The sequence below is a fragment of the Drosophila gunungcola genome (assembly GCF_025200985.1).
Source record: "Drosophila gunungcola strain Sukarami chromosome 3L unlocalized genomic scaffold, Dgunungcola_SK_2 000003F, whole genome shotgun sequence".
NCBI classification, from domain to species: Eukaryota; Metazoa; Arthropoda; class Insecta; order Diptera; family Drosophilidae; genus Drosophila; species Drosophila gunungcola.
Window position 1 is genome coordinate 478969 of NW_026453179.1, and position 14312 is coordinate 493280.

At 42.4% G+C, this 14312-nt stretch overlaps 1 protein-coding gene across 1 annotated transcript in view; it reads left to right on the forward strand.

The window, feature by feature from the left end:
- Positions 1-14312, forward strand: part of LOC128258211 (zinc finger protein 37) — a 28617-nt gene continuing 14305 nt past the window's right edge. The window contains exons 1-2 of the mRNA XM_052989718.1: positions 1-836; positions 13517-13567. The gene's annotated coding sequence lies outside the window, so the exon portion shown is untranslated. The remainder of the gene's footprint in view (positions 837-13516; positions 13568-14312) is intronic.

Consider the following 14312-nt stretch of genomic DNA (forward strand, 5'->3'; position numbering starts at 1 on the left):
GTGTCGGTTCAGGTTCATCGACGCTCCGCTCCGCACGCGTTGCCTCGAATTCTTCAGTGCTGAAAAGCAAGACGCGTCTTTTTCGGCCCAAAATCGAATTGAATCCTCGCAGTGCGTTCGCAGACTCCCCCTCCTCGCACGCTCGCACTCTCTCTCTCCTCTCCTCTCCTTGCCCCACTCTCTCTCTCTCTCTCCCCGAAGAGAGTTTCAGTGGTTGGTCTTCGATTTGGTGGCTCGGTTCGCTGCTGCCGAAGCTCTGCCGACGCCGACGACGACGCCACGTCGGGAAAACCAACCTCTTGCAGTGAAAATCTTTTCGTACGTTTTCGTTATTTGTTATTCGCACGTTGACGCGACGAGACCGCGAAACACGACAAACTGCAACAGCAACTGCAACAGCAATTGCAATTGCAACTGTATCGGCAACAGCAACAGCAACAGCAATAATGATCGCGCGTGCAACAGCAACACATTAAGTGGCAAGCTTTTCAAATTCTTCAAGTATATATACAACCCAAAAATCCAAAACTAATCTTGCCAAAATCAGTTTAAGCCCAAGTGAAAAGTGTGTGTCTTACAACCTATTAAGTAATATAAATCAATTAAAGCCGAGCAAAACAACACACAATAAGCCAAACACGCGAACGCAGCATAAGCACAAATAATAGATAGAAAAAAAAGTGTGATATTTTGATATTAGCAATTAGAGTTTACACAACGCAGCCTAAAAAATATTTGTTAAATGTGTGTTTGCCCCCCGCCAGGCAAAAGCTAAAAATTGGATAATGCTTGGATAATTCCCCTCCTACGGAAAACCATAAACAAAAAAAAAAAAGGTGAGTTTGCGAGATCGCTCAATTTGCCGACGGCTTACTCATGCGACCAGCAAAAAACAAAAAAAAAATGTATATATATAGAAGAAAGCTAGCTCAGCTGTTTGACCAAAATGTGTCAAATGTATAGCTCCAGTTACGAATAGATCGGTTTACCATTATCGCCTCAGCGTAATATCAGATCGGGCTATATGTGCATTCGATTGCAGCCATGAATGATGGACTGACTGCCCGATGATTTCATATCAGCAGCACAGGCCCCCTACCAGAGGCATCATCTCATCTCGTTCCCACTGCTATTACCATTCGGAATCCGAATCTGAATCCGATTCCCTATCTATATTGACGTCAATCGCCGCAGCGACTTGACATCGACGATCTGCAGATCGTGTGCCTGTGGCAAATTGACGCACACGAAAGCCAGTGATAGAGCCAGCCAGATAGAATAGACCCTTAGCCCCAGTTCCAGTTCCAGCACCAGCACCAGCACCAGCACCAGCACCAGCTCCAGTTTTAGCCGATCGGGAATTTTAATTGCCCATCCTGACCAAAAGCCCACTCTCTCTCTCTCTCTCTCTATGTGAACTATGCCAATTGTCGTCTACACCTGAGCCGCAGAACTGGCCGGCTAGCTGACAAATTTGTATGCACGCGCTTCAAAAGTGCAATATTAATTAATTCCAGCAACTCGAGACACGGCAGCAACATCAACTGATCTGTATGCAGCAGAAGTTGCTAGTTGCTAGTTGCTGGTTGCTGGTTGCTGGTTGCAACGTAGTTGCTACTTAGTCGAGGCAATTAAATCGTATGTCATTCATTGGTAATTTATACCATTTAAAGGCATGTCAGTGGTGAGGATGGGTGATGAAGGATCGTTTTTAGCCGATACTTGCAAGATGTTTTACACACTTTGGCCATTAGCATAGGCCGGTCATTCTAATAGTCTCACATTATTGAAACCGAAAATACGTTGCTTTGCTTTCGACCTGTCTCCGATAACGAAAACGAAAAACGAAAAACGCCAAACGCACTTGATCGATCGGTCTAAACCGATTCCGATTCCGATCCGATCGGCGATAAATGCAACTTGCCATGAAAAGTGATGCCTTAAATGGGCATTAGGCTATTGCACATTTCTCAATATGTCGAGTGATTTTTTCTCTGCTCCTCCAACGCGGCTGACTTATACGCACCGCACCTTATATGACGAACGGCGACGTCTGCCGCTGTCCCACTGCATTTGGCATATAAAACAGTGGTTCCATCGGTGGTTCAGTGGTGCTCAAGGTGGGTAAAGGTGGGTGAAGGTGGGTGAAGGTGGCGAAGGTGTCTCAGGTGGTTAGCTGGCTCCAGTCTCACCCGCACGACGCCATTTTCAGACCCCGAAGTCAACTGCAATTTGCATTTTCCACACAAAAGCACACTTGGAGCCTTGCTCCCTAGTGAAAAACCTACCCCCACCCCCGCCCCCACTGCTCTTTTCTTTCGATTTTAAGGTCCCTGGTTCAGTGGTTAATTTATTTCTGACACAGCCTTAAATTAACAATTTTAATACAAACAACAAAAGAGCGCGCATTGAAATTGAGACGTTGAGCGAAATACAAAAAAAAAAAAAGAAAAAAAATGCACACAATACAGAAAACAAAAAGCTAAAAAGGAAAAAACATAAAATAAATTTACAGCAAAACAAAAGCGTGTAACAGAACAAAGGAAACGGGCTGAGGAGCAGTGAAAGAGGAATGTGTAAAGTGAAATAAAATTCTGGCGCGTTAATTAACTTTAAACGATTGAAAACGAATTGATTTGGAGAAGCCATTTGATTTGGATTAGTCGTGCCCGGTTCAGAAACAACGACCAAAAAAAAAACAGGGGGGAAAAAAACCTGGAGGTTGTGGAGGTGGACCCACGGCTCAAAGGGTTAAAGCTTTTGGCCCAGAGTTGCCAAGCCGGGCTAAAATTAAAATTCAATCATCACGTGTGCGTTAAAAGAGACACACAATCAGACAGATCATTGGAGATGTTAATTGGAATGCGTTAAACAATAAAACAAAGACTGCGATGTCCGCCGCAGTTGCCAACGGACTTAACACCTTTTGGATCTGCGGTTTAAGCCGAACGCCGAATGCCGAAAGCCAAAAGCCAAGAGCCGACATCTTCGACATCTGATAGGGCCCACAACATCGGCCCTGGACATGCGTCGTTATCATGCATTTGATAAACGTTTTGTTTTTCATTAGAGCTTTGGGGCGGAGGAGGAGAAATACATATACATCAGATATCAAAGCAATCGCAGGCGGATCACGCCCCTTCAATTAGCAGGAAGTTAATCCCAATTCCTTGGAATTTTCAATGGCGATTTTGTTCTATATTGAATTTGTGATGAAAAGAGGTCTCGAACTTTTTTTTTATCGATATGTTAAATGTAAAATTCCATTAACTCTTGAAATTTAATTCCATTCATAAATTTATTTTGAGATGATGCGACTCCATACAATAACGTTGATTAAATAAATGTAGAATTACTTTAAATCACAAAAATATATAATTATAAAAAGCTATTTAGTTTAAACTGAGAGCATTAGTAAATTAAAATTTATTTCCATTTTTTGTTTGTTGTTTAACTATGGTTTCTTAACCCTAACTTATTTTAAAAATATTTAAAAGTCAAATTAAAAATGTAGTTTGTTTTGGCAACAGTCAACGTAAATATGCATGCAACCCAATCATCTTTGCTAAAATAATATTAAAATAAAAGTGAAGCTCGGAAACTGTGAGTACGATAAAAATAAATTCTTGGAATTTCCAAAATATTCAACTTCTCACAATTTAAGTTCATGGAAATTCCCTAAAAGCGAGTCAAACTTAAATTTGAAATCAAATTGTTATCTTCCATGCCTTTAAATACTCCTAGACTAACCCCAAATTTTATCAGTCGATTTTGCAGTCTGGGGTTTGCTTTAGATAGCCGAGTTCCCACCGCGGGCATTGTTTTATTTCATATAAATAATATGGTTTTTTTTGGCATATCAGGCAACCACACGCAGTCCTCAATGAAGTGAATTATTTTTCGGTGGGGCCACCGCCGCAGCACGTACTTGAAAACAACTTTTAATCTCGAGTAGTTTCAATTAACGTCATTGGACTACATAGATCGCTGATTACGGATTGAACGAGCATTAAACGTATATGTGAATAAGTGCGGAGGGTGTTGGGCTTGAGTATTGAAAATAGAAATATAAACGAAAACAAAGTTAAAATCGTGAGCGGAGATTGCTCGATTGCTCGAATGCGATTGCGGCCACCCACCGCTCACACGGTCGGTCGGCTGTTTGTTATCGGCTATATACGCACATATAGCCCCCGATCCGGTGGGCTATCTGTCCTTCGATTTACGTCACAGCTCGAGTCACAATTCATGGATTTCTCGCCTCGAAATAAAAAAACAATAAAAAAAAAACAAAACACAATTCTATTTACCGGACGCCCACTTTTGAGTGGGTGGCTGGTTGGGTTAGGTGATAAGAATGGGTTGATAAGCAAGTGGAGTGGTCAGTGGGTGTGTGGATCGAGTTAGGCAATTTACGGCCGGGCATTGCATAAAGCCACCTGATTATTTGTGACTCAGCCAAAGAAACTCACATCGTGCAGATTATTTGATTGTTGTCGCAGCGTTTTTGATTAGGCCAACTCATAAATGGGGAAAACCTGTTGCTGTTGCCGTTGCTCGCCAAACAGGCCAGTTTTCCACATGAAAATTTGCAACTCGCTTCGCTTGACTGGTGGACAGTCCAATATTTTCGCTGAGTTTATAAGCGCAAATGCCTGTCGCATAAAACTTAATTGTAATGTTTGTTTACGAGCTCCACTTGCCGGATTTGTTTTTATCCAGACCAAAATGGAAACAAAAACAGAAACCGAAACCACCACCCCCAAACTAATGGCGGCCATAAATCCACCGAGTATCTCAAATATGAATTGCACTTTAATTTCGGAACTCGGCGAGTGCCTAATTTATGTAATACCCCCTGCTGTTTGTCATTTCACTTGGCCGGAGAGGAAAGTTCCTTCAAATTGTTTTAAGTAAGCGACAGCGAAAAAACCGAATAATAATAATAAAGAAATATCTTCATGCCAACAAATCCATTACAGTCAAGTGCGCGACAACAGCAACAGCAAATAAATAAAAATATACGAGTGTGGAGTATGGACAGACAGACAGACAGAAAGACAGACAGACGGACGGACATACCGCCGAGTGTGTGTGCGTGTCGAGTTAAAAAAATTAACCGAAATTTTATTAGTATTTGCGCAAGCGCAAGCCAAAGTCAACCTCAAATATTTGACGACCAGAGTTGACCAAAAGAGCCCGACTTTTCAGGGGCAGGGATGGGGGTGGTAGAGATGGTAGAGATGGTAGGGGGTAAGGCATCTGCATTCTCCCAGCTCCGCAGACTCTCTTCTGGCGGGATGAAATGGACCTGGTCCAGAGAACCCAAACGCACAAGCCAAGCAGAAGGCAATTAGAGTTGACACTTTTGGATTTTCGGCTTATTTCTTTTCTTCTTTCTGATACCTGGGGATTAAAGGTATATTTTAATGATAAAAACATATAAAAACTTTATTTAACAATAAAAAAAATTTAAAAATAAATTACTATACAACGTGATAACATTATTATTATAATATACATCTAATATAATATTTGTGAGGCTGATATATAACCAGTTTGCTTTTTATAAATACTTCTTACTCCCCCACAAGCTAAATTTGTTTTGAAATAAAGATTTCGTATTTGGCATTCACACTTATAAACACAAATATTTATCGACTTGTCAGAACTCACAACAATAGAATAATCGTTATTGACTTCTTAAAGAAATGTAGATTTATGGCTGTGTTTTTCATATTGTTAATAGTGACCAGTTAGAATCAATTAAGCGGCATTTTGCTAAGAATAACTTTAGCAAAAACATATCTATATCTTTAAAGGCTGTTCGCTTTACTTGATTAACAATAAATTAAGTAATATGCACTAAAAATTTTTAGGATTCGAGCTACTTTTTAAAAATATACTGCATAAAGATTTACAAATTTTAAGTTTGTTCTCATAATTTACACTAAAGGGTGTCAAATTGTTGATATTTCTTTAAAATTGGTTTTTTCAACCCTTCCCCTTTTCCCCATCTTTGCTTTAGCGGCTTCTCGTGATCCCTGGATCCAAGGGTCCAAAGAAGATGTCCGCTGGTGCAGCTCATCTCTGTCCAAGTCATCGCCGGTCAGTTTTTGGCCGGGGCTTAGTTGGGATGATGGCGTTGACGTGCCCAGGGGACAGTTTAATTTTCACTAGACATTGCCCACTTAAAAACCATTTTCACTTGAGACGTGACCGCTCGGCCAGATCTTCCACTTGTTTTCGGCCGTCTAACGTTCGAGTTCGAGTTGAAGTTGGTTTTAGTTTTGGTTTTGGTTTTTCGGTCTTGCGTACCGCAGTTTAAAGCCTTGGTCCGGGGGATCTGTTATTTATGGATCAATATTGACGCAGCAGCCGGGCGGGGAGGGAAATATCTGTAAAATAGCCAGGCAACATTGTAAACAAAGTGTAAGCCGCTTTGTTGTTGTCTCTGGCAACGACGACACCTCCCAAAACCCCCCTTCCTCCATCAACAATCTCTGGAGGAGAGAAAAAACAAAGTGTCACTAAGGCATTTTTCAAATCCGATTTTTCTCCCTCAGAAACAATGGCCTCCGATCGATGACAATCACAATAGAGCAGGTGGAAAAAATGCAGGGGGAGTGTCATGGGTATAACACTCATTTAATCATAAATTTGTGCCGCGATTATTTTATTTTTACAGTTTTCGCCTTTCTACAAATATTAAGTATCTGGCGAATGATTCCAATAAGTTTAGGTCTCAATGCCTGACTTATGGTTTTAGGCTTCAATCCGATGTTGGATGAATATGTAAATGACTTGTTATTATTATGTTTATGCATATTTCCAGCGGCTTTCGTCTAACAAATGTGTTTCTTGTTTGTTTATTTGTTTTCTATTTGACTATCATTGTTTGTTTTTGTTTTTATTTTTTTTTTTGCTGGCACGTGTGTGCTTAAGTTGAACTAGTATATTCCCCCTTTTTGAATTTTTAAGTGACTTTAGTTGACCACAGGAAAAGGGAAGCCTATGTAGTTCTTTGAGCTGATTTCCGCTTGCAATTTATTCGACAGTCCAGAAAAAAAGAGCCAAACACCGAAGAACGCAAAAGGGCTGAAGTTTCGAAATTCCAAGACGTTTTACCTTCAACTTGTTCGGTTTTTTTTTTTCGTTGAATTCACTTGGAGAATTTGTGGCAGCAGCAACAAGAGAAATGCATTGCCACAGAAACCACAAGGAGTCGCAGGGCAGATTGTTTCTCACGCTCGCCCAAAAGAACGAGAAAGGATCTTGCAGAGAAACGACACCCACGACAGGCGACAGGAGGAGATTCAGATTCAGATGGAGATGGAGTTGGAGATGGTGAATCGCCAGAGACATCCCATACCCATTCCCATTGCCATTGCCATTCCCATTCCACTTGACTGAAAGAAATTCCTGAAAGCCGCTTTTCGACCAATAAAGTCTTATTATATACTCATCAATTCAGCAGCAGATAAAAGTCAAAAACTTTGAGATACGCTCACGCTGGATGTCGTCGATGCCGACTAAGGCACAAGTCAGATAAATTATAATTAAAGCAGACGAAGAAAAGGAGAAGACACACGGATGGTGGTGCTGGGGCTCTGATGTCAGAGCGTATTTAAAATACGAGTAGAACCGCTTGCATTCAAAACGCCGACGCCGACGCCGACGCCGCCACACGACCCGAAAGCCAGCCAAAAGCTAAAGCAAAAAAAACCAAAACGAAAACCAAAACCAAAACGATAACTCCAGGCCGCAGTCAAAACCGAAAGCCAGGCCAAAACCGACGTTTAAACAAAACAAATAAACACAGAGCCAAAGAGGCGCAGACGTCGCATAGAATCGGGCTTCAGTCAGCGGCAAGAAAACACCTGTCAAACTGGTCCAAAAAGAACAAACTGCGAGTGCGAGTTTAGAGGGCGAAGTCAGAAGACAAAAACCAAGGAAGACTTGGGATAATGACTTGGCAAAGGATGGATACTGAGCCCTATATGATGACAATGATGATGATCGTGATCGTGTTCGTGATCGTGATTTCAGCCCAAAACGGATATGCAGCATGAAAAGAGGCACCCGAATCGAAAATGACTGAACTGATTAGCCAGTTATTGAATTAATTGAAGGCAGAACAGCCGAACAGCCAGAACAGCACAAAACACAAAACGGAAGTTATTACGCAAGCTGCAAGCAGTTCCCTTTGATTAGATTAGATGATGCTGCAGATTTTCCCTTTCTTCCAGTCGACTAATTGCACCCGAAGCACTTTTCCCAGGCCCTGGGAAAACTAAGCAGGAAATGAGCGGAGAAGTCAGTTTTGGGGAGCTACTACAGCTAAGTATTTCCCACAAATCCTTTCAATTAGCAGGCACGCAAAGGCAAGCCGAGTGCAAGGACAAAGTTTAACAACTTAACTGGCATTCTAAAGATACAGATACAGATACAGAAACTAATACAGATACACACTGGCGCAATGAAATTACCAAACTAATCGCATGCTAAGCGAACAAGTTAAATGTGTCTATGTGGGGATTACTTTTGTGGGAGTTTCAGTGGCGTTTCAGCGGTGGCAAAGTGAAATGGAAACTGGCGGGGAAAACTTGGCGCAGTTAAAGGCGTTATGCAAAACAGCTGCAATGCGTGCGTGTGGCAAAAAGTTTTTGCAAAAGTGGGGGAGCTAACTGACTGTCAGAGCCCATATGTAGCTGAAAAGGCAAAGGATGTGAAGGGAACTTGGGTCGACAGGCGACAGGAAGTGCGCAAAATGCCACAACTTACGACCGCATTGTGCTGCCAATGTGCTAAGCAGTTCAGTTCAGACCTCTTAAGCTATCTCTCTTACTCTTTCTCTTTTGATTTCGATTTCCTTGGCCAGCCACTATTAAAGTTGTTGCATGTTTGGAGCTTGTAAACAAGCCTGTCGCTTCGGCCTATAAAGTAACAAAATATTATTAAATTAAAACCAAAAGAAGGGGAGTGTGTGTAACTCCACCCACCAGAAATACCATTGCAGCTCTCTATGTTTTCGTATATATATATATATATATATATATATACAAATATGTATATGTACAGGCGTAATTATGGATTGGGCAGAGTATGGCGACTGGTCATTAAGTGCCTGATGAGCCAAGAAAAAAGGGGCTGGGGCGTGCCACAGTAGCCAATGCCAGTCTTCTTCTCTAGGCAACCAGCAAGCTGCCCCCGGGCCGCATAAATAATTATTAGCAATTGTGTGCAGGTGCAACAGCGGCAGCAACTTGCAGTAGCAACCTGCTTCGGCCACTCGAATTGCACACACTGCAATTTGAGCATTTTTCGCATTTCCCCGCTGCGGCCGCCAAAAACAAAAGACTCAAGCAACGAACTCGACAGGATATCCCAGTCTCTCTTTGGATCTCTTTATCTCTCTTTCCCTCTTTCTCTCTCGTTTTTCGTTACTGTGTTAATGTCCCAAATAAGGTCAAGGGGTCGGGGGTGGTGGGCCACCCACGGACACCAACTTCACTCCACCAGGTAGCCAAGAAAAACATCAGAAAACCCTTTCGAATGCTGTAAACCACTCAAAAAAAAAAAAAAAACGTCCAGAGGAACTCGGGGGGTTTTTTGAGGTAGGTAGAAATTATTAACTGACATTTTAATGATGATAATGATGTGGCCCCGTTGACGTTGCCCCTGCAACTGCGTCGGTGGCTAGACATAAAACCCCTCCACTTCCCCCACATCTCCTATCTCCTCAAAAAAAAATGTAAACAGGTAAGGCCGCGGAGAAAATCTTGCCCAGGTTTGTTGATGCTCCATCGGCGTGATTTTTATCAGCTCAACTCGACTGGCGCCAGCTTCATTTTCAGCCAGCTGCTGTCCCTTCTTTTTGGGCAGAAGCAGCTTCGCCCCCCCCCGCCACCAAACAAAATGAAAAAAAAGAATAAATAAATAACAGAATTCGGAATGGACGAGTGCATAAAAGCTATGAATTTTAATTGATTTTTTTTTCGCTCTAAACAAAGCCCGGGAATGCCGTAGAAGTTGTAATTCATTTCAGCTTTCGTTGCGCTTGTAAAGATTCCTTTTTTGCTTTTAACTTATTTTGCCTCTCCCCATCAACTAAAGCAGATGAAGCATGAAAATAAGTTTCGAGATGCAGGGAGAGAAAACATTGGAGGTTTTTCGAGTTTTGCTATTTTGTTTATTTTGTATTAAATAAATGCTATTTTTCATATTTAAACATTTAACGAAAATGAAGTTTTAAAGCGTTTCCTGTTTTTTAAAACCTAATTTAAGGCTTGAATATTATTATGGTTATATTTAAAAACACGCACTAGTTTCTCGTAATCAATACTTTAAATTAATAAAGTTTTAAATCACTAAATCATATAAAATCATAGAAAGTTAAATCTTTTTCTTGTTGAGTTATTAATTGACCCTGACGAGTAACACAAACCAAATTGAATCTTAGTTGGCTTTTATGCTGGAACTTTGAGTACTTTTATTATTTTTTTTCACGTGTATTTTTCCATCTTTGTGGCTAATTTCCGAGGCACCCACAATTCGCTGCAGCAGGACTCATTGTCAGTTTGGCGAGGCAGCGTCTGTTTGCAACATGCTTAATGTCATGCAACAACAGCAGACGCAGCAGCAACATCAGCAGCAACAGCAACAGCCGCAACAGCAACAGCAGCAGCAGCAACAACAACGCACTGTCACTGTCATGCATCATCATCTTGGTGGCGGAGAGTTACTCGGAGTCTGCTGTTTGAAAATTATTGCATGTCTCCGGGGTCCGCAACTGCAGAGCGAACCGCCTGCAACCTGCCAGAGGAGCTGGCTGCAAAGGAGACGACTCCCAGTGAGTGATGCGATTATCTGCAAGATTCGCTTATCTACGGTGATCCATCAGTCGCAGTCTGCCTTCTGCCTTCGGCCTTCTGCGTCTGCAATCCCGTCCAGACTTTTGGCTTTCGTGCAGAAATGCAGATCCACTGACATGCAGTGCCAAAGAAATGCGTAGTCTGCGCGGGCGTCCGTCTTATAAATTAGAATGTGAGCTGCGTATGCTCAGGTATCTCGGTATCCGAGTATCTGAGTATCTGAGTATCGGAGGGATACCACTCAGTATTACTACATGTGTGTGTTTTTAATTTACTCTTTATGGCCAGGCTCCCACGGTTGGGCGGAGAGCAGAACTTGACCACCTGAGATGGCTTTGACCAGCAACAGTACCAGCACCCGCTAGCCAGAAGTTGTTTTTTGCGGTTACTGCCAGGAAGCTGACTTGGGCTTGGTTAAAGTAAACCACAGTGGGTTGCCTTCTCCTTCTCGTCATTTTTGTTTTTTTTTTTTTTTTTTTGTTGACTTTGATTGAAAGTTGACACAGCCAAGCGTTGAAAACCACATCCGTGGAGGGGCCTACGCAGCAGCAGCAGCAGCAACAGCAACTCTTGCATCTCTATGTAAATGCAATTAGTTGTTGATTAAGTTGTAGGCTGCCGAAAAAAATACAAAAAAAAAAAAGAAGCATCAGATTCGCCAGAGACACTGCACCCGAAGTACACTTAAGTGCTGAGCCAAGCGACAGACCGTTAAATTGTTGCAATTACCATTGCTAGTTGCTGCTGTGCCGCCGCCATATTGCTGGTAAAACAATATGCAAACTCGCCGTGTTAGAGTGGGTGTGTGTTGTTGTTGTTGTTGTTGTTGTGTGGCAGCTACTGCTGCTTGGGGCAATTGTTTAGCACGCGCTGCTAATTTTGTGCCGCTGCTGTGTTGCTGTGTTGCCGTGTTGCCTTATTGCTGCTGTAGCTGTAGCTGTAGCTGTAGCTGATGTTGCTGCTAGGCAGCAATTTCTACGTTGCATGCACGCCTCGTTGATTGTAGTAGGTGGTCACCCTCACATCGCAATCATTTTAATAGCAGCTCTTTCGGTGGTCAGTCCGAGGTTCTATGTAATTTATGCCCACAGCTAATTGCATTTGAAAGTTTAACTGCAAAAGTCAAACGGTTTTTCAGATATGTGCATGCCATAACCCAAAAAGCTAGGTAGCAATCGTTTTGGGCTAAAATACGAAACAAATTCCCACCGCAGCTCTTAAGAAAAAAATTTAGAAAAAAACTGAAATAGATTTTCCCTGTTGCTTGGCTCATTTGAAATTCGAATTTCAATAACGCACACAAAACGATGTTTATCTGTGGGGTTCGGTTCGGTTTGGCTCGGTTTGGTATGTTTTGTTTTTTGAGTAGGCGTTGTCGAATAGTTTCGAGTGCCTTGGTCCAGTTCACGCACAAAGATTCTGATTTAAGATTGAAGAGGCCAGGGTTCGTGAGATAAGAGTGGCTTCTGGCTGTTGTTGTGGGTGCGATAAGCCGGAGCCAGAGTTTATCAGCGGCCCCAAGTTGCGCAGCTGTGTGCCACAGATACAAATACAGCTACAGATACAGATACAGCTACAAATACAGATACTCACCAACAAGTTTTGGTTTTGGTTTTGGTTTTTGGGGCGCATATTTGTTAAGGTCGCACAGCTGGTGGAAGCTAGAAACTGGTCACATTGCTGCTGGTCATATGCCACATGTAACCGCAACATGCCATGTTGCATGCCTAATTGCAACAGGTGGCAATCGATTCGTAGCTGCACCCGCCAGCAACATGTCGCAGCTACGCCAGCAACATGCCAATTAGCGGCCAAAACAATGCACCCGCACTATTTTTCAAAAGCCCCCCTCCCCTCCCTTCCCCTTCCCATTCAATGCAAATCATGTTGACAATTCATGTTATAATTGCTTAAATAATTAGCAAATAATAGCCGCAATTGTCAAGTCCAAAAAAGGCAACAGCCGCAATTGCAGTCTGACATTTGTTTGTTTTTATCGCCGTTGTTGCGGCTACTGTATTATAATTTATATAATATAATTTATTGAAGGCAATTCTAAACGCTTCCCCCATCAATCAGCTGCCGTGTGGATATTGCCTTCGATTGCCAATCAGACGGCGGCTTTTACCTTCTTTTTTTGATATCTCCTTTTTTTCGGTGGCCGACACGCCCACTTAATTTAACCAGTTTTGTGGGTGGTAACCGCTCTTTTTCGGGGGTCTAATTTTGTAACTAATATTAAAACACTTCAATCAATCAATGTCTTTTGGGCGGGAAGGCGGGAAGGGGGGAAACCCCCACTAAAAGTTGGCTAAACTTTTCATTAAATCGCCAAGCAGTCTGAGAACCAAGCGATCGGTATTTGCCTAGACCATTAAATATTTATGAGCTCTCGGCCCGAGAGTTTTGTCCAAGCTGCCAACTATTTCCAGCTTGATTAATGATCTGCAAGCTCGACTGTGTTCTGCTTTAATTACCGCAGCAATTAGCAGCTGAAAAATCCGCTCCGCCAGCGAGCTGCCACAATTTGTCATAGCACATCGCACATCGCACATAGCACATAGCGCATGGCAGCATCATCGCCAAAATCTTCAATCTCTAACCACTTTCCTCACCGCTCTTTTCCTCGTTTTTTATTGCAGACTATGCCAGATCTGCAGCGATTGGACTTGGCCACCATCTAAATCAAAGAGGTAAGTTTAGCGCAACAGCTGCTGCTGCTGCCGCTGCCGCTGCTTGAGCCTCATTTTGCTTTTTGGCTCCGATTGACAACCCTGGCCTGGCTGGCGGCTTTATTTCGCGATCGCAGCTCCACCTGGCCAAGGCAACCTTCACAAAAAGCTGAAACGCATTTTGAATTTAATGCGTGCGACGAGGACAACTCATGGGCGGGGGTGTGCAAGGGGGTGACAGAGGGGGAGTGGGGTTTCGGGGGGTTGGATCCCCTTCGGATCGATCATGTGCGTCTGGTGGCTGTCCAACATTGTCACAAGCCAGTGTCGTCTCTTGGCCAACTTGCATTTCGCCAAAATCAGAGGTGCGTTCGGAAAAGGCTAACCGATATTTTCGCTAAAATACTTTTTATTGAAATAACTTTTTAAATATATTTTTCAACCATAAAATGCCGACTTCAGCCAAGAAATCAAAGCAAATAAAATGTAATACAATATACATAGAATATAGTTTAATATGAAAAAATAGCCGTTTATAAAATTATACATTTTATCTGCAAAGCTTCACAACTAAAATTTAAGCGTTGGCTAAAATTTGTAATATTTTTTAACTTGGTATTTTTTGAACTTGCTTTTTTTTTTAAATATTGTATGATTAACGGGGCCTTTTTTTGGCATCAAGTGTCCGCTAAACGATCGACTCCTTCGTGAGTTTGGCAAGTGCACCACTGGCGGGGGCGTCGTCTTAGCGACCTTCCCGCCAAAG